Here is a 21,626-nt window from a genome sequence, read left to right as displayed (position 1 = left end):
AGCTGACCGTCGGCACACAGTCGCCGTCGGCACACGGCGCGCTACACCGACGGCCACCGTCGGCGCCAAACGTACCGTCGGCACACGAAGCTGGCGCCCGAAGGTCACCGTCGGCACTGTGGCGGCCGTCGGCACTGTCTCTATCGAACCGAGGAGCATACCTCAACAAGGGATAGGGGGCGATGCCCCCCCCTCGAAGCCATTGTTATTGTCAAATCTATATTCCTCTATATTCATGTCATCGGCTGCATAAACTTTCAGTCGGACTCCATGCATCATAGCTGCACTGCACCAGATTAGTTTAGTGAGTTTGGACATCCATGTCGAGCCATTGTCTTTGTCGGTTGTCGAACCCAGCAATGTACAGTGTTATCCTGCCTTATGGCTAGAATGACAAAACCATTCCCGACAGAGCCCATGAACACTAAAGCACAACAACAGAGGCTAAGGGCATGTGCAACGGTTGATATGGCTGTGTTATCTTGTAACAACCCAAAATTTTCAAAACAAACAAAATGAATTTCCCTAGTCCAAATTTTTGGACCAACAAAAACTTTTATTAAAATGAGATTGATACAAGTAGATCTTGTTCAAATCTTGTGTTTGCCATGATGAGTGTTATTATGCTTATGTGCTAAACCCTAAAACCCCAAAGTGATCAAGTGAAGATCACCAATCAAATAAAATACAAGAGAAAGAAATCAAATAAGAAAAACCTTAAACCCTAATCTTCTCCAGAAATCCTTCTGGATCTATTTTGAGAAACCCAAAATAAAATAAAAGGCATATGTGGGCATCTAGCCCTAATAGGTAAATCTTGAACCCTACCTTTATTAATTATGCTAAATGGTGGTGAACCATTGTGAACCCCACAAAACCCTAAACCTCACCCCTCTTTTCACCCCTACTAGTTAAATAAGAAAGAGGCATATGTGCCTATGGCTATAATTATAAAACTTTACCCTAAGCCTTATACTTTGCTTAGAGGTTTGGAAAATCTTCATACACCTTACCTAGTACCTACTAAACCAAATCCAAGTGTTTTCCCAAGAAAATAAAAAGAAACTAAAAATGCCATAGAGGCATATGAGAGAAAAATGCAAATTTGTGAATTTAAGATTCTTGACCCTAGGACTTGTGGTGAATGGATGGATCACTTCCATATACCATTTCAACACTCAACAATATCAAATGGGCCAAGAACACTCAAATCAAAAATCAAATGCCACATATGCATAGAGGCATATGTGACACATAGCCATTTTGCCCCAAATCTTGACCTATGCACTTCTACCTTGATCAAATGATGGGAAACCATCTCTCAACCTATTATAACCCTAAATTGACCCTAACCCATGCCCAAGTGAAGCAAGGGGAACAATTTACAAAAATAATGAAATTTGAACCTCACCTCTTAGGTGTTATGGCCAATTTTGCAAATCCTTGATCAATACCTTGTGGAATGGATTCAATGGTTTGAAAATGTTTCTAAACTAATAAGAATCACATTAGAGTCAACCAAAGTCAACTCAATTGGAGAAAAATCAAATAGTGAGATAATCCCCAAAATTCACTCACATACACTTAGCCAAATTTGCAAATCCTCAACCAAGGCCACCATGGCTTGATCTCTTGCTTGTAGAATACCTAATTTTGATAAACAAACAAAATTGCATCAAAGAAACAAGAATCCAATCAAAGGAAATCTCAATTTCAATTCACATATGATAATGGTCATATGTCACTTTTATTTTATCTTCACCACTTTGCACCCTTTTATCTTCTGATTCCTCAACCAAACTTAGTCAACTATGACCATGTCATCCAAGACCATGTCAAGGTCAACAACTTCCATGTTGACCATCCCTGCTGAAGTTGACCAGGTTGACCAGTATAGTGTTGCCAAGTGGAGACTTTGGATTAAAGAGAAGATCATCTCACTTTTGCCATTTTGCAATTCTTTTCCAAATTGAACCCCACCACCACCTTTCCATCTCTATGAATATATGAATAAGATCCACCAAAGGATTTTCAAAATTTTGAAAACTTTTCTCTTACGGGCATTTAATCAAACACCTGGCAGGCAGGAGTAAACTTGGTGCCCATACCTCAATTTTACCTTGGACCAGGTCCAACCCTGACCATCTCTGAGGCCCTGGAGCTCCCTCACACCTCCCATCACCAGTACAGGCCACTGCACCCCTCTCTCTTGGTCACCATGACCAAAACCCAACCCATGCCGGCCACCATTGACACCCACATGCTCACCTCCTCTCCTCTCACATCCATCTCCCCTCACCATGTCAACTGACTCCCCCTGACCCTCCTGAAGCTGACCATGCATGCCCTTGACCAAGACGACGTCGGCATTGACCAGCAGCCGCGTGCCCAGACGCGCCCAGAGACGCCCATGCGCGACAGGACGCGCATGGTGACGCCCCGGAGCGCGCCAGAGCCTCACCTCGCCCCGTCGCCTCACACTCCCCCTCGATCCCTCCTTTCACCCACTTGCTCGCCGTGGACCCTGCAACTTCCCAGACAACGCCATCTCGCCGCGGGAACCCTGTACGTGACACCACCGTCGACGACGTGCGCCGGTACCCGCGACAGAGACCGCACGCGCTCGTCCTCGTTTCCGCCTCTTTTCATCGCCTCCAAGCCCCACGGCCGCCGCCGTGACGTCGCCGAGCCAGGAGCGTCATCGCCGTAGCCCCGTAACCGCGCGCAGCACCATCACCATGACCACCACCGTCGCAGCACCTCGGCCACCTCCCGCACGCTATAAAAGGAGACCTCCTCGTGCTTCACCCTCCACACCAATCTTGCTCTCCTTCCTCTCCTCAAGCTCCTCGACCTCACCTCTTGCTCGATTCACCACCTTAGCCAGTCAATTTGATCACCGGAGCCGCGGCGGTGCTGAGAAGGGCGCCGTCGATCCAGGCCACCCCTAGAGACGAAACTGCTACAGGCTGCCTCCCCTTCCTCGACAACGTCATCTCAGCGCCTCGCCGACCCTCGCCGCGCCGCCGGTGAGCCGCCGACCCCCTACCTGCGCCGTGCAAGCAGCCAGTTCTCGCCGACGACGACGACGCCCCTCCACCGTCAGATCCGCGTCTGATCCAACGCTCCTCATCCCCGCGTACCGCTTCGGTGAGTCACCCCGCTGATGTGTGGCCCCCACCATGTCAGGCGGCCCGTTGCGTGGACGCGCTACTGGGCCGGCCCACTTTCTTTTTCCCCTGCGCAGCCCGTTTACTTTCCCGCCCCCGTTTGAATTCAAACTGGTCTAAATCTTTTTCAATTATTTTACAATCTGATGCTAGATTCAAAATTTAATAGATCTAAATCTACTGAGCCAAATTCAATGAATTTTATATCTTTAGAAAGCTAATGAAATACCCCATCCAACCCCATCGGATTCATTTCAAAATTTGTTGTAAAATTTGAATAGTAAAAATAACAAAGCGATAACTTTTCCAACTTCAAACAATTCTTAAAAATCAACCATAAACTATTTTGAGGTGGTTCCACCTCTCAAAAATCACATTTGATGTTGTCTAATGTATTATATAATAAAATACTATAGTTGTTTCATATGATCATGAGCTAAACTCACATAATGGCTATCTGGCCATTTCTAGCTCATTTAAACTTTTTCAAAAATAGTATTTAAATAGTATGAGGTGTAGCACCTCATGTAAATCATCCTCTCAAGTTGTATGAAGTAGTGTGATAACCCTGGTTGCTTGGCCTCATATTTGTTCACTTATACTAAATGTTTGCCTTAGTAGCATTTTAAATTGTTCCAACAAATAATTAAATCTTATGGGAGTGTTTCTCTCATTTAAATCTTGTCATGAATAATTCAAAGTGAGGTAGAGACTCTGGTCATTTAGGTCTCACATGAATTGTTGATGATATTAACTCTTTACCTGGTTAGGATTAAAAGGTATGAGGTGTTCACCTCATTTAAATCTTTTCTCCAATGATAAGTATGAAGAGGTTGACTTTGGTCAACCTAGGTCATATATTGTTCATGAGAGAATTTAAATCTTAATAAGATAATGAGAGGAAATTATTTCTCTAAGTAATTAAAAGTAACACTTTATTTAGTATGAGAGGAAATTATTTTTCCTAAATAAGAAAACAACACCTTTAACCACTTAATAGTACTAAGTGATGCTAGTTTACTTGTGTAGATTATATGAAGTGTTTCACTTCATTTAAATCTTGTCCCAAGTATTTTCATATGAAGTTTGAACCCCTGGTCCAATACTCCCACATTAAATACTTGGAGATTTAAATCTTAATAGGCATTATTAAATGGTATGAGGTATCCCTACCTCATTTAACTCATTTTCTCAAATGATGATGATGAATGGTTGACTTAGGTCAACATAAATTCATGTGTGATGATTTGAGAAATTAAATCTTAAAGAAGATTCAATGAGAGGAAATTATTCCTCAAGAACTATATGGAAACTATCATTTACATATAAAATGAGAGGAAATTATTCTTCCTCAAAGCACTACCACCAATGCACCAAATTGTATTAATTGTGTGAATAGAATAGTTTGTGTGAATATATGTGATGTTTGGAATAGCCAAAAAATTGTTTGGTGATTGTATCCTCGTATTCGTATTTTAGACGCTAGTACCGAGGAGTATCAAGAGGAGGAGGAGATCTACTTCCAAGGAGAAGAAGACCACTTTGATCACCTCAACAACCAAGGCAAGCTAGTATTTCTTGCATGCTTTTACCAATGCAAGCTAACACCCTTGCAAGCTAATCTTCTTGCAAGATATTACCCTGGCAAAGTGCAAAGCTCTACAAGAGCAAGGCACCACCACTTTTTACTTTATGCTTATGAGCCTAATTCCCAGTTTTACTCTTATAAGCTTTTGGTTTTGGTTATTTATAACTTGCTTTTATAGTTAACTTTGGTCTAGAGATAGAATACTACAAGAGTATCAAACTTAGCCTAGCAAGCTCCAAGATACTTAGCACCTCTCATAACTAGTGGCTAGTGCTCAATTTTAAAAGTGACTACTCTAGTTGGGAACTTGTGATTTGGAAGTGACTTTGAAAACCTTGGAATGATGAGTCATTCTATTGAAAGATTTTGAAGGTGAATATGACTGGTGAATGACTTGGTGAATTTTACCAAAACTGATGGTTGGGTTCGGATGCGATACCATTCCAATTTTGCCAGTACCCCCACAATACCTGATATGGGTAGGGCTTAACTAGAAGTTTATATATCTTAGTATGGGTTCCCTCTAAACAAGCGTCATCGGGGTTATGCTTGGAGGCTGCCTCTACAAAAGTGAAGTGATATTGAAATGACGTGAAATGAGGTGAATGTCCGGCCCAAGCCTGTGCGGTTCCCGGGTTAACGGTTGGTTTTCACCTGGGAGGCCAAGCTCATGGGGAGAGATGCCTATACTAGGATATGTAAGTGAAAGGTTATGGTTGGTAGTCCGCACACGGAGTGTGGTAAATCGAGGGCCGATTAACCACGACGGATTATTGCAAATGTTGTGGCACAAGTGTACGACCTCTGCAGAGTGTAGATCTATTCGAATAGCGCGTCCACGGTTATGGACGGTTGGAAAGGCCATACTGTTCCGTCATCAGACTTTTTTTTCAAAAAGTGACATGTGAAGGGTGACTTGTGATTTTGAATTGAAAGGTGACTTTGACTTTGAATCACAACTGAGTTGTGGGAATGACACTAATGTTCCCACTTGAGTTAGTTGAGCAAATGAAGGTTTTTGATCATTAAAGTGTTTATGAAACAAAACTGGCTTTATGCAAATGAAACTAGAGCTTAGAACCCCTTACTATAGTTGATAGTACTTACCTTAGTATTAGTTTGCGAGTACTTTAAAGTACTCATGGCTTTGTCCCTGGCTATTCAAATGGCCAGACTATGAAGAGGAGTACCAGAACCCGGAAGAAGGACAGCAGGACGTCTACGACAACTAGGACCACTCCTGACGTCAACAGTTGCCTGTGGAATAGATGGACTACTACTACGCTACTTCGCTTCCGCTATGTGTTTTGTAGTTGATCAATAGATCAACTAGTATTGTAATAAGACTGGATCATGTGATCCCGTGTTGTAAGACAATTATGCGTTGTAATAAATGATGTGTTGTGATATTAATCTATTATGTCTCGCAAAAACAATATTCCTGGGATTGCGATGAATGGCATAATAGGCATCTGGACTTAAAAATCCGGGTGTTGACAAGTTGGTATCAGAGCCATTGTTGACCTTAGGAGACCCTAGTTAGAATGGACGTCTGTAAAACTTAGTTTCAAAACCAAAGAAGTGAATATTTGTGAAAAACTTATTCTCACTCTTAAACCTTGAAATCTTTTTCAAAATGAGAAATTTATGCTCTACTTCTTTTTGTAGCACTATCTAAAATTTTGCACACTTGACTACTTCTTTAACTTACTTATCCTACTTGCTCACAGATGAAGTACCAATGGGAGTCCTATAAGCTGGGTTCCGGAGGCGACCCAAGGTTCGAAAAGGAGTTGAAGCAACTAGTGGACTATCTAGGACACCCGTATCCCGAGTTCTTCGGAATACCCCTCAAGGCTCGGTTAGGAGAACCACCTCGGTGGGACGTTTCTGCTCGATCTACGAAGGAAGCTTGATGCCCCGGTATGGGAAACCATATGGTTTTACGTAACGGGAAACACTTGGAAGGAAGGACTAGACAAAGCTATGCAAGAAGCAATTTCCCGTCTGTGTGGACAAAATGAGGACAAGATCAAGAACACTCGTTTCATCTACTACCCAAGACATGACTCCATGGGAAGACCGATGACCATGCCCCCACCCCAACCAAAGATGAACCCCTATGAAGCACCTCAGGACTTCAGGCAGTACAAAACCCGCAGGGATTTGGACAATGCCCTCGCCTCTCGCCAAGCACCTCACATGTGAAGACGAAGAAATCCCCCCCCCCCCTGAAGAGTAGTATCATTTAAGCACTTAAGTAGGTGTGAGTTGTATCAGGATCCCCCTTGTATCGTAGAACGATGAATGGTTCTTCAAACCAACGGTGTGTTAGCCTTGTAATGTGTGATGCTTGGTATGAATGAAAAAGTGTTGTTGGTTTTTACCCCCGCAACACTACTCAAATTTTCAATTTGTGAACTTTTTAAAAATTTAACAAAACAAACTGTAGAAATTTCCCTCTTATCTTATCATCTACCTCAATGTTCAGATGGCCCCACCAACCCGCAACACCACCCAGGATGCCATGATGCAACTGCTGCAGACGATGATAGCAGACCGAGAAGTCGAGAGAGCTGAACGCCAAGCCAACATTACCGCACTGCAACAGATAGCTCAGAACAACCAAGGCCATGGAAACCACGATCACCCTGGATCGAAGCTGAAGAACTTTCAGCACACCAACCCTCCAATGTTCAACAAGACTGAAGAGCCCCTTGATGCTGATGACTGGCTCCAGACCATGGAGAACAACCTCGAAGTTGCGGGAGTTGAAGCCGCAGAGAAAGTGCTGTTTGCCACGCACTACTTAACAGGACCAGCCAGAGCTTGGTGGACCAGCACCCGTGCCCTGAATGCAGGACATATGATGACATGGGAAGACTTCAAGACTAAGTTTAGCAAATACCATGTGCCCCAAGGACTGATTAAGAAGATGAGAGATGAGTTCCGTGAACTCAAACAAGGAAGGATGTCCGTGGTGGAATACCGCGACAGGTTTCTCACTCTATCGAGGTACGCCCCGGATGAGACCGACACCAACGAGAAGAGAAAGGAAAGATTTTTGAACGAACTACACGACGAGATGCAGACTGTATTGGTGAACATTCCGTTCGCTGATTTGGAAGCCCTCGTGGACTCAGCCATACAGATGGAAGGAAAGCTGCATCAGGCCAACGAGAACCGCAAGAGAAGAATGATGAACCAGAATGGACCCCACCATAATCAGAAGTATCGTAATAACTCCTCTGGAGGATTCACCCCAAGATTCAACAATCCCCCTGCCCAGAATTATCGCCCCAACTACGCCAACAACAACGGAGGACCCCCGAAGCCCGGAGGGAACAACAACAACAACAACAACAACCGCCCCAACAACAACAACAACAATAGAAACAACAACAACCCCAATACCGCCCCGAGGACTGGAAGCAATGCTACCCCCGTCAACCCCAAAGACAAGTCCAACGTCAACTGCTATGAATGTGGAGTTGTGGGTCATTTCTCCAAAGAGTGCCCCAAGAAGCTTGCCAGGATTGCCGCCAATACCGCAGCACCTGCTCAGCAACAGCGCCGCTTTGCCGGAAGAAAGAATCAGAACAACAACAACGGCCGTCTCTACCACATGACCGCCACTGAAGCTCAGGAAGCACCCCAGACCATGCCAAGTATGTCTTCCTGTTAATAAAATGCTCAATCTCTCTTAGGAACCTAACTTTTCTTAAAATCTCGGGACGAGATTTGTTTAAGGGGGAAGGGTTTGTAACAACCCAAAATTTTCAAAACAAACAAAATGAATTTCCCTAGTCCAAATTTTTGGACCAACAAAAACTTTTATTAAAATGAGATTGATACAAGTAGATCTTGTTCAAATCTTGTGTTTGCCATGATGAGTGTTATTATGCTTATGTGCTAAACCCTAAAACCCCAAAGTGATCAAGTGAAGATCACCAATCAAATAAAATACAAGAGAAAGAAATCAAATAAGAAAAACCTTAAACCCTAATCTTCTCCAGAAATCATACTGGATCTATTTTGAGAAACCCAAAATAAAATAAAAGGCATATGTGGGCATCTAGCCCTAATAGGTAAATCTTGAACCCTACCTTTATTAATTATGCTAAATGGTGGTGAACCATTGTGAACCCCACAAAACCCTAAACCTCACCCCTCTTTTCACCCCTACTAGTTAAATAAGAAAGAGGCATATGTGCCTATGGCTATAATTATAAAACTTTACCCTAAGCCTTATACTTTGCTTAGAGGTTTGGAAAATCTTCATACACCTTACCTAGTACCTACTAAACCAAATCCAAGTGTTTTCCCAAGAAAATAAAAAGAAACTAAAAATGCCATAGAGGCATATGAGAGAAAAATGCAAATTTGTGAATTTAAGATTCTTGACCCTAGGACTTGTGGTGAATGGATGGATCACTTCCATATACCATTTCAACACTCAACAATATCAAATGGGCCAAGAACACTCAAATCAAAAATCAAATGCCACATATGCATAGAGGCATATGTGACACATAGCCATTTTGCCCCAAATCTTGACCTATGCACTTCTACCTTGATCAAATGATGGGAAACCATCTCTCAACCTATTATAACCCTAAATTGACCCTAACCCATGCCCAAGTGAAGCAAGGGGAACAATTTACAAAAATAATGAAATTTGAACCTCACCTCTTAGGTGTTATGGCCAATTTTGCAAATCCTTGATCAATACCTTGTGGAATGGATTCAATGGTTTGAAAATGTTTCTAAACTAATAAGAATCACATTAGAGTCAACCAAAGTCAACTCAATTGGAGAAAAATCAAATAGTGAGATAATCCCCAAAATTCACTCACATACACTTAGCCAAATTTGCAAATCCTCAACCAAGGCCACCATGGCTTGATCTCTTGCTTGTAGAATACCTAATTTTGATAAACAAACAAAATTGCATCAAAGAAACAAGAATCCAATCAAAGGAAATCTCAATTTCAATTCACATATGATAATGGTCATATGTCACTTTTATTTTATCTTCACCACTTTGCACCCTTTTATCTTCTGATTCCTCAACCAAACTTAGTCAACTATGACCATGTCATCCAAGACCATGTCAAGGTCAACAACTTCCATGTTGACCATCCCTGCTGAAGTTGACCAGGTTGACCGAGTATAGTGTTGCCAAGTGGAGACTTTGGATTAAAGAGAAGATCATCTCACTTTTGCCATTTTGCAATTCTTTTCCAAATTGAACCCCACCACCACCTTTCCATCTCTATGAATATATGAATAAGATCCACCAAAGGATTTTCAAAATTTTGAAAACTTTTCTCTTACGGGCATTTAATCAAACACCCGGCGGCAGGAGTAAACTTGGTGCCCATACCTCAATTTTACCTTGGACCAGGTCCAACCCTGACCATCTCTGAGGCCCTGGAGCTCCCTCACACCTCCCATCACCAGTACAAGCCACTGCACCCCTCTCTCTTGGTCACCATGACCAAAACCCAACCCATGCCGGCCACCATTGACACCCACATGCTCACCTCCTCTCCTCTCACATCCATCTCCCCTCACCATGTCAACTGACTCCCCTGACCCTCCTGAAGCTGACCATGCATGCCCTTGACCAAGACGACGTCGGCATTGACCAGCAGCCGCGTGCCCAGACGCGCCCAGAGACGCCCATGCGCGACAGGACGCGCATGGTGACGCCCCGGAGCGCGCCAGAGCCTCACCTCGCCCCGTCGCCTCACACTCCCCCTCGATCCCTCCTTTCACCCACTTGCTCGCCGTGGACCCTGCAACCTCCCAGACAACGCCATCTCGCCGCGGGAACCCTGTACGTGACACCACCGTCGACGACGTGCGCCGGTACCCGCGACAGAGACCGCACGCGCTCGTCCTCGTTTCTGCCTCTTTTTCATCGCCTTCAAGCCCCACGTCGCCGCCGTGACGTCGCCGAGCCAGGAGCGTCATCGCCAGAGCCCCAGAACCGCTGTAGCACCATCACCATGACCACCACCGTCGCAGCACCTCGGCCACCTCCAGACGCTATAAAAGGAGACCTCCTCGTGCTTCACCCTCCACACCAATCTTGCTCTCCTTCCTCTCCTCAAGCTCCTCGACCTCACCTCTTGCTCGATTCACCACCTTAGCCAGTCAATTTGATCACCGGAGCCGCGGCGGTGCTGAGAAGGGCGCCGTCGATCCAGGCCACCCCTGGAGACGAAACTGCTACAGGCTGCCTCCCCTTCCTCGACAACGTCATCTCCGCGCCTCGCCGACCCTCTCCGCGCCGCCGGTGAGCCGCCGACCCCCTACCTGCGCCGTGCAAGCAGCCAGTTCTCGCCGACGACGACGACGCCCCTCCACCGTCAGATCCGCGTCTGATCCAACGCTCCTCATCCCCGCGTACCGCTTCGGTGAGTCACCCCGCTGACGTGTGGCCCCCACCATGTCAGGCGGCCCGTTGCGTGGACGCGCTACTGGGCCGGCCCACTTTCTTTTTCCCCTGCGCAGCCCGTTTACTTTCCCGCCCCCGTTTGAATTCAAACTGGTCTAAATCTTTTTCAATTATTTTACAATCTGATGCTAGATTCAAAATTTAATAGATCTAAATCTACTGAGCCAAATTCAACGAATTTTATATCTTTAGAAAGCTAATGAAATACCCCATCCAACCCCACTGGATTCATTTCAAAATTTGTTGTAAAATTTGAATAGTAAAAATAACAAAGCAGTAACTTTTCCAACTTCAAACAATTCTTAAAAATCAACCATAAACTATTTTGAGGTGGTTCCACCTCTCAAAAATCACATTTGATGTTGTCTAATGTATTATATAATAAAATACTATAGTTGTTTCATATGATCATGAGCTAAACTCACATAATGGCTATCTGGCCATTTCTAGCTCATTTAAACTTTTTCAAAAATAGTATTTAAATAGTATGAGGTGTAGCACCTCATGTAAATCATCCTCTCAAGTTGTATGAAGTAGTGTGATAACCCTGGTTGCTTGGCCTCATATTTGTTCACTTATACTAAATGTTTGCCTTAGTAGCATTTTAAATTGTTCCAACAAATAATTAAATCTTATGGGAGTGTTTCTCTCATTTAAATCTTGTCATGAATAATTCAAAGTGAGGTAGAGACTCTGGTCATTTAGGTCTCACATGAATTGTTGATGATATTAACTCTTTACCTGGTTAGGATTAAAAGGTATGAGGTGTTCACCTCATTTAAATCTTTTCTCCAATGATAAGTATGAAGAGGTTGACTTTGGTCAACCTAGGTCATATATTGTTCATGAGAGAATTTAAATCTTAATAAGATAATGAGAGGAAATTATTTCTCTAAGTAATTAAAAGTAACACTTTATTTAGTATGAGAGGAAATTATTTTTCCTAAATAAGAAAACAACACCTTTAACCACTTAATAGTACTAAGTGATGCTAGTTTACTTGTGTAGATTATATGAAGTGTTTCACTTCATTTAAATCTTGTCCCAAGTATTTTCATATGAAGTTTGAACCCCTGGTCCAATACTCCCACATTAAATACTTGGAGATTTAAATCTTAATAGGCATTATTAAATGGTATGAGGTATCCCTACCTCATTTAACTCATTTTCTCAAATGATGATGATGAATGGTTGACTTAGGTCAACATAAATTCATGTGTGATGATTTGAGAAATTAAATCTTAAAGAAGATTCAATGAGAGGAAATTATTCCTCAAGAACTATATGGAAACTATCATTTACATATAAAATGAGAGGAAATTATTCTTCCTCAAAGCACTACCACCAATGCACCAAATTGTATTAATTGTGTGAATAGAATAGTTTGTGTGAATATATGTGATGTTTGGAATAGCCAAAAAAATTGTTTGGTGATTGTATCCTCGTATTCGTATTTTAGACGCTAGTACCGAGGAGTATCAAGAGGAGGAGGAGATCTACTTCCAAGGAGAAGAAGACCACTTTGATCACCTCAACAACCAAGGCAAGCTAGTATTTCTTGCATGCTTTTACCAATGCAAGCTAACACCCTTGCAAGCTAATCTTCTTGCAAGATATTACCCTGGCAAAGTGCAAAGCTCTACAAGAGCAAGGCACCACCACTTTTTACTTTATGCTTATGAGCCTAATTCCCAGTTTTACTCTTATAAGCTTTTGGTTTTGGTTATTTATAACTTGCTTTTATAGTTAACTTTGGTCTAGAGATAGAATACTACAAGAGTATCAAACTTAGCCTAGCAAGCTCCAAGATACTTAGCACCTCTCATAACTAGTGGCTAGTGCTCAATTTTAAAAGTGACTACTCTAGTTGGGAACTTGTGATTTGGAAGTGACTTTGAAAACCTTGGAATGATGAGTCATTCTATTGAAAGATTTTGAAGGTGAATATGACTTGGTGAATGACTTGGTGAATTTTACCAAAACTGATGGTTGGGTTCGGATGCGATACCATTCCAATTTTGCCAGTACCCCCACAATACCTGATATGGGTAGGGCTTAACTAGAAGTTTATATATCTTAGTATGGGTTCCCTCTAAACAAGCGTCATCGGGGTTATGCTGGAGGCTGCCTCTACAAAAGTGAAGTGATATTGAAATGACGTGAAATGAGGTGAATGTCCGGCCCAAGCCCTGTGCAGTTCCCGGGTTAACAGTTGGTTTTCACCGGGAGGCCAAGCTCATGGGGAGAGATGCCTATACTAGGATATGTAAGTGAAAGGTTATGGTTGGTAGTCCACACACGGAGTGTGGTAAATCAGGGCCAGTTAACCCTGACGGATTATTGCAAATGTTGTGGCACAAGTGTACGACCTCTGCAGAGTGTAGATCTATTCGAATAGCCGCGTCCACGGTTATGGACGGTTGGAAAGGCCATACTGTTCCGTCATCAGACTTTTTTTTCAAAAAGTGACATGTGAAGGGTGACTTGTGATTTTGAATTGAAAGGTGACTTTGACTTTGAATCACAACTGAGTTGTGGGAATGACACTAATGTTCCCACTTGAGTTAGTTGAGCAAATGAAGGTTTTTGATCATTAAAGTGTTTATGAAACAAAACTGGCTTTATGCAAATGAAACTAGAGCTTAGAACCCCTTACTATAGTTGATAGTACTTACCTTAGTATTAGTTTGCGAGTACTTTAAAGTACTCATGGCTTTGTCCCCGGCTATTCAAATGGCCGGACTATGAAGAGGAGTACCGGAACCCGGAAGAAGGACAGCGAGGACGTCTACGACAACTAGGACCACTCCTGACGTCAACAGTTGCCTGTGGAATAGATGGACTACTACTACGCTACTTCGCTTCCGCTATGTGTTTTGTAGTTGATCAATAGATCAACTAGTATTGTAATAAGACTGGATCATGTGATCCCGTGTTGTAAGACAATTATGCGTTGTAATAAATGATGTGTTGTGATATTAATCTATTATGTCTCGCAAAAACAATATTCCTGGGATTGCGATGAATGGCATAATAGGCATCTGGACTTAAAAATCCGGGTGTTGACATATCTTAACGTCGCCACATAATTTAGATATAACAACAAAACATGATCTACAATGTGTTATATTTTAGCCTTATCTTTAGTAATCAGATATCCTAAATCTGTTGTGAGAGAGATTGTGCTAAGAGATCATCTCTTAGAGAAGGCAAACCTTTTTTTTAATATTCTCTTTCTTCCACCTCAACATTTATCATATATGTCACTGCTAAGATATCACCGTTGTACCTGCCCTAAAGCACAACAACAGTGCGCTAGAGGCCCAACCAGGGCGACAAAGCAATATATTTTCTAAAAAGCCTTCCATGGCAGTTAAGTCGTTGAAGATACGAGACAACTTGAAGGCCATCAAAAGATGATGGCTCATGATATACCCGACAATATAGAAGAACCAATATATTCGGCTGTCTAATGAAGGCTTTTGAAGGTAAGAGGTTAGATTTTTACGCAGGATCATTTCCAAAACTTCGGTTTCTACACATATGGGGCGCGACAAAGCTCAACCAGGTTGGAATTGAGAAGGGCGCAATGCAAAACATTGTCATGCTATTGTTCATGTACTGTCCCGAGCTGAAGTTTCTTCCTGATGGTATCGAACATCTTAGGGCCCTTGAAAAATTACTTTTGGAGGACACATCAGAAGAGCTGATAGAGAAACTCCGGCGACAGAGAGATTCATATGAATGCAATGGAGATATAATGAAGATTAACCACATAAGGAATGTTACAGTTGAACTGACACAGAAAGGACTATTTGAAAGGATTAGGTGATTGTCCCTTCTCCAAGGTTAGGGTTCACTGTCTGGGGTTTTGCGCATATATTACGTATTGGCACAATTGAATTAGCAATTGGCAATGGCTTGTGCGAATTTATTGCAACTTTTTGACTAAAGCTAATTAATGTGATTCCTTTCTTCACCTAGAGTAGAAATATGCAACTACATAGCCCAGTACTGGTAGGACTGATTGTAGAAACAAGTAGTAGATCATAGAGTTCCCGTTTTCCTCGTATTGCTCCAATTCATGCTCTGCCTATTGACTGAAAATGAAGACGCCCAAACCATAGTACAGGCCGTTTGGAAAAAAGAAAAGAAAAGAAAAGGCAGTGACTGATATACAACTTTTTTTTTGTGAGGGACTGATATACAACTTAGGACCTAAGAAAACAGAATCAGAAACTGTGAGAGGAATCAAACACAAGCTGTTGCAGTGGTGCCTCGTGACCTTCGATTCTCCACGAAATCGAAGCGCGGCTGTGCTTGCTGCTGCTGGGAACAAAGGAATACCCAAGATCGAACGACTAATTTGACATGGAACAAAGGAAACCCATGATAAATAGATCGGGATGGATGGATTACCTGCGTGCTGGAAGATCTCGGTTGCCATCACAGCTCCTCCTCGATGTCGTCGGGTCGTCCGCCCGCCAGACATGGCGCTCACCTCACCTCACCTCTCCTCGACGAGTAAAAGTCATAGTCACACGCGCAACCCACACGCGGTGTGTGGCGAGGGGATTCTACTTATAGAGCCGAACTGGAGAGGTTTGAAATTTCGAGGAGGAAGGCACGAGCGGGAAGGAGGAGAAGACGAGGGGTACTCGCTGCTAATTTCGCTTAACTCTTGATTCACCTTCCCATTGATTGTGGGGAGCGAGGGATGATGAGCTGCTGGGATTTGTCTTCCCACGGATCGGTGACGTGGACAACATATGCACGATTCTTGCGGAACCAAATCAATCAAGTTGCATGTCTCCGATCTGTGGTGATTAAATGACCTGTAATTACGAGGGGGGTGGGCGGGCTGGTCAGTTCACTGGACCTAGTTAATATGGACCGTGCTTCTCCATAATTCCACCGGATCAACGAGAAGCACAACCTGCAACTCACTAGGCACGTAGCGTAATTCATGTTGAACTCAATTCATGCACTAGGCACGTCGCAACTTTTCTTGCTGCCTTTAATTTTCTTGCTAAATCAAATCAGCCAACTAGGTAAAACAAAATTGCAAGTAAGCCAACTGGGTAATTAGGAATTGATCTGCTCCTACTTACTACCATGCTACTAGCTTGTTGCTCATCGACCACTCGCCTTGATATATGGTTAATTCTTGCTTCTAGATGGCCTAAACAAATGCAGTCTCGGTAGATTTTAGAATCACCACAATCACTCTGCTCCACCTACATCTTCGTGACTCCTTGCACTGCCGGCGAGACAGCCATGCTCTATTACATGCACATCAGCTAATCAGAGTCCGGCCATCACATAACTGAATCGATTTCATCTGCCTAGCAGCAAGCTCAGCTTGATTATAGATGACATATTATTAACAGAAAATAGATAGCAACGGTGCTCAAAATATTGGCATAACCTCTCCTCTTTTTTTAACATTCACAACATGCAACAAACATTACTGTGTACGCAACACAAATCATATCTTTTCAAATAACCCACATGATTTGCAAATTCTGGCCAGACAAAAACACTAGTCAAGTACCAAAGAATGCAAACGTACCACGGGTTACATCTAGCTACACAATAACTATAACTCCCTGGTCTGGAGCATTACAAAACTCCCTAGTCTGGAGCATTACAAAGACGACACTACAAGGACCGAAACAGTAGTATCACACACATGCAACAGGCAGCACATCACCAGCAGTGGCACCACGCCAAGGCCAAGCCAGCTTTCCAGGCAGGGTCAGACTCCAAAGCGACCAGAAAAATCACACGGACATAAACTAGTTGCTTCAGGTCGTCTTGGCATTTTCTTCTATACCTGAAAATCACAAACCAACAAGATAAGCATCAGCTGTTTAAACGAGGGACACAATTAGAAACTACTTGGGAGTTGGGATGTAAAGCTACAGGAGGAAGTGTGTTCCGTAGAATTATTAGCATCCATGAGCACACATTTTCGTTATCCCTTGAGAAAAAAAGGCAAGACAGGAAAACAGTGTTTATGATGGTACATTACCTGTTAGATAAGCCCTTGAAGACGCTCCAGCTCTGCATCCAGCTACCGTTGGTCGAAGAAGAAGCTCAGTCCATGAATCAAGCTCAAGCGACTAGGAATGTAAGATGATTCTTTCAGGTACAGATTGCAAAAAAAAAAAAGATCGATGGTGAAACCAATGCAAGTGCCAGTTCTGGCACCATTACAGGTTTCGGATCCAGCCAGAACCAGCAGCCAGGGCCAGCACCAGCTATAGCATATGCACATCGGCTAGCTACCATCAGGAAAAAACGACAGACATGATAAACTTTACATGCACATCAAGTCAAGTGCGACTGCTACTACTACACTTGTGCAACACACATTTCATGACATATCCTACTTTGCCCAAATCATAGAAGCGTCACCATATCTCAGGTAATGAAAGATCAAGCACCTATCCAATTGTGTGATCTCAGGTAATCAAATACCAAGCACATGTCCACTCCTGTGACTCAGATTTCAAAAATTCCAACAAGTACAACTAGGCTTATATATCAAATCAGACCTCCTGAAATACGATTATAACAAGCATGTGTGCCACCAACAGCAAGCATGTAACAAAATGGTCATTGCGGTCATGCCGACCTGAACCTGAACCAATGTGATACAAAACACAACAGCTAGCTACCATTCTGAATATTTTCAGGACAGTGCCCACCGGAAAAATTCTACCAGAGTGTAATGATACATGGCTATAGATAATTTAAGAAATACACAACATAACCAACAAATGAGAAGGAAAAATGTTACCGGATTGGACTGGACAGCTCAAGGCCAAGACCAAAGGTTCTCGCTGCTACCACACTACGGTTTGCAGCTGCAATTAACTTCCCCGACATTCTCTTCCCGCGCCAGAGGCATCAGCGAGCTAGTTGCATGCCCCAATGGACAACGCGGCAGCGGCTGGTGCATGACTGACGCCATTGTTATCCTCCTTCTCCTGAGTGTTTTGCACACATGTGAGTTTGTTCGTTACAAGTAAACATAGGTAACTTGACATGCTCTAGATTATGTAATGTTGGTCTAATATGAAATATCACAACAAGATTTACAGAAAATTGGAATCTAAAGAATCAGCAATGGGGAGCTAATTATATGAACATTTAGACAACTCAGATGTATATACAATACCCCTAAGTACAAATTAGACATATTTCGGAGCATTTAATGAAACAAATTGTTTACCACACATTGTTTTAAATCAATCTCCATATGTCTTGCACCAGAGCATACAAACATGATACATAAATCTCCTCCAAGCAAGACATCATGTACAGTTCTAAACCAGTGCACTAAAAAATATTCAAAGAAGGGAGCAAAAAGAATCTCAAAGAATGCCAACCAACTGGAACCTAGGCATTATGGTTTGACAATATCCCAAAGCTTATGGATGTATTGCAAATAAATAGAAAGGTACTAAACACACCAACTTCAAACATTCAAAGCTTTGAATGATCCCAAACTTGTCATCTTAAACCAGATCACTAAGTCCATAATCTGGTCTAGTAAAATAGTAATAGCCAACTGTAGAACATTCATTAGCTATCGTAGCAGCGCACTTGATTGATGAAAATAGTTTCATACAAGATGACTCAAATCCCATCCAAAGTGGCATGGCAGAACTTTGACCAGTTCTTGATTTAAGACCGGACTAGCACAAAACTAAGCAACATAGAAACTGAATGGGTCCCAAAGAAACCAAGGAGACAGATTAAAATTGAACACCAAATGCTAGCTTAGATTAGCTCCCAGGTCCAGGACATCAATATAAGCCTAGCTCATACCATCAAGTACCTACCTGCAAAACAGTGCCTCATCGCTGCAACCCTGGACCACAACTTCCTTCGGTAACATACATGCTCCAGGCTATGGATAAATTTCCAAGTCAGCCAATGGGAATTGAAATTGATCTTTCGGTAAGCATCAATTCAGCAGGTAAGCATCAATTCAGCAGTAACATCTTTATAAGGCAGCATTAATTGTGTTGAATCATAAGACATAATAGCCACATAGTGTTGAATCATAAGAGAGAATAGCCACATCTCCAGCAAGAACAACTAGCAGAAAGATAGCAAATACAAAAATCCTATTATATTAAATAAGAATTGAATCTCCAGGTTTAGCCCAAATTAAATAATAAGCTCGATTGAGATTGACATTGGTTAACTCAACTACTAAATCAAGGAAGGCCATTAGATTAGCTCAAAGGAAATAGGATGTGAGGATTTTTGACGATTTCAAAATAAGTGGACAAGTAAAAATGTAGCCACATTTAAGGTACATGCAGCAGCAATAGGTTGTTGGTTCAATCAATCTATGCACATAGATAGATAGGTAGAGTGCCTAGGTGAAGAAAAAATCAAATGGAGCAGGAAATGAATGCTTGCTTAGCTAGAACCTCAATTTATATATTTGTATAGCTAGTTCCTAGTACCTAACTGTTCACCTGATTGTTGTGGGCACACTTCTTATTACACTAGTTGACATTCCTCAAATGCATGCCTGCATAATTCTTGGTAAGAACTGTGACAAGACACAATGAAGAAATCAGAATTGGAGAGGAATAAGAAATCATATTTACTAGTTAATATATTAAGCATAGTTACATAGTTAGTTATGAAAGTGGAACCACCATGAACAACCAGATTAGCATGTATGCCAATAGGCTAGAGCCGGTACCACCAACGGCAAGCATGAAACAAATGCTCATCCCACCTGAACCTGAAGCAACATGATACAAAACACAACATCTAGCTACCACTCTGAATATTTTAATGACAGTGGCCACCAGAAAAATTCTAGCAGAGTGTGATGATGCATGGCTACAAAAAATTTAATACCTACACAATATAACCAACAAATGACAAGAAAAAACGTTACCCGATTGGACCGGACAACTCAAGGCCAAGACCAAAGGTTCTCGCTACTACGCCTGCTATCGAGGTCACCTCTGACAACAATGCGGCTTGCGGCTGCACTTCACTTCCTCGATATTCTCTTTCCGTCGGCGGAGGCAACAGAAGCTAGTTGCACACCCCAACGGACAAGGTGGCAGCAGCTGGCGCATGACTGACGCCATTGCTCTAGTGCTTCTCCTGACTGCTTGGTACGCATGTTAGTTTGTTCTTTACAAGTAAACATAATTAACTTTACATGCTCTGGGTAATGTAATGTTGGTCTAATATGAAACGTAACAACAAGATTTACATATAATTAGAATCTTAAGAACCAGCAATGGGGAGCTCATTATATGAACATTCAAGACCAAATGTATATATGCGAGTACTACTTGTTTGGTTTCCTCAGTTTGAAAGCATTTCAATAAACAAATTGTTTATCACACATTATTTTCAATCAATCTCCATATGTTTCGGACAGAAGCATACAAACATGATACATAAATCTACTCCAAGCAAGACATCATGTACAGTTCTGCACTTGTGCACTAAACAAAATATATTCGAAGGGAGCAAATAGAATGTCAGAGAATGCCAACCAACTGGAACCTAGGCATTATGGTTTGAAAAGATCCCAAAGCTCATGGATGAATTGCAAACAGAGAGAAAAGTACCAATAACACCAACTTCAAACTTTCAAATCTAAAGAGTCTCAAACGATCGCAATCTTGTCATCTTAATCCACACCACTAAGTCCATAGTCTGGTCTAGTAAAATAGTAATAGGCAGCGGTAGAACAGTCAACAACAAAAAAAATACTACTATCGTATTAGTGCACTCGATTGATGAAAACAATTTCATACAAGATAACTCAAACCCATCCACAATGAGGAGGTAGAGCTACGTTCCCAATTAAAGAACATGCTAGCATAAAACTAAGCAACGTAGACAATGAATGGGTTCAAAAAAAGAACCAGGGAGACATACACCAAATGCTAGCTTAGATTAGCTACCAAGTTGAGGAAATCGATACAAGTCTAGCTCATGCCCTCAAGTACCTACCTGCAAAACGGTGCCTCAGCGTTGCAACCCTGAACCACAACTTCCTTCGGTATACATACATGCTCCAAACCCTGGATAAATTTCAAATTCAGCCAAACAATTTTGGAATAGAAATTCATCTTTTCGTAAGCATTAATTCATCAGTAACATGATTAATCTTTATAAGGCATCATTAATTGTGTTGAATTATAAGAGAGAATAGCCACATTGATCTAGTAGTCCAAATCATCTTCGACAACTGCAAACATCCAAAACATGGCAATACAAAAACCCGCTTATATTAAATAAGAACTCAATCTTCAGGTTTAGCCCAAATTAAATAATAATCCTGTTTGAGATTGACATTGATTAAGTCAACAACTAAATCAAGGAATCCCACTAGATTAGC

This window comes from Lolium rigidum, chromosome 4 (genome assembly GCF_022539505.1).
Source record: "Lolium rigidum isolate FL_2022 chromosome 4, APGP_CSIRO_Lrig_0.1, whole genome shotgun sequence".
NCBI lineage: Eukaryota > Viridiplantae > Streptophyta > Magnoliopsida > Poales > Poaceae > Lolium > Lolium rigidum.
Note: the sequence above shows the minus strand (reverse complement) of the source record.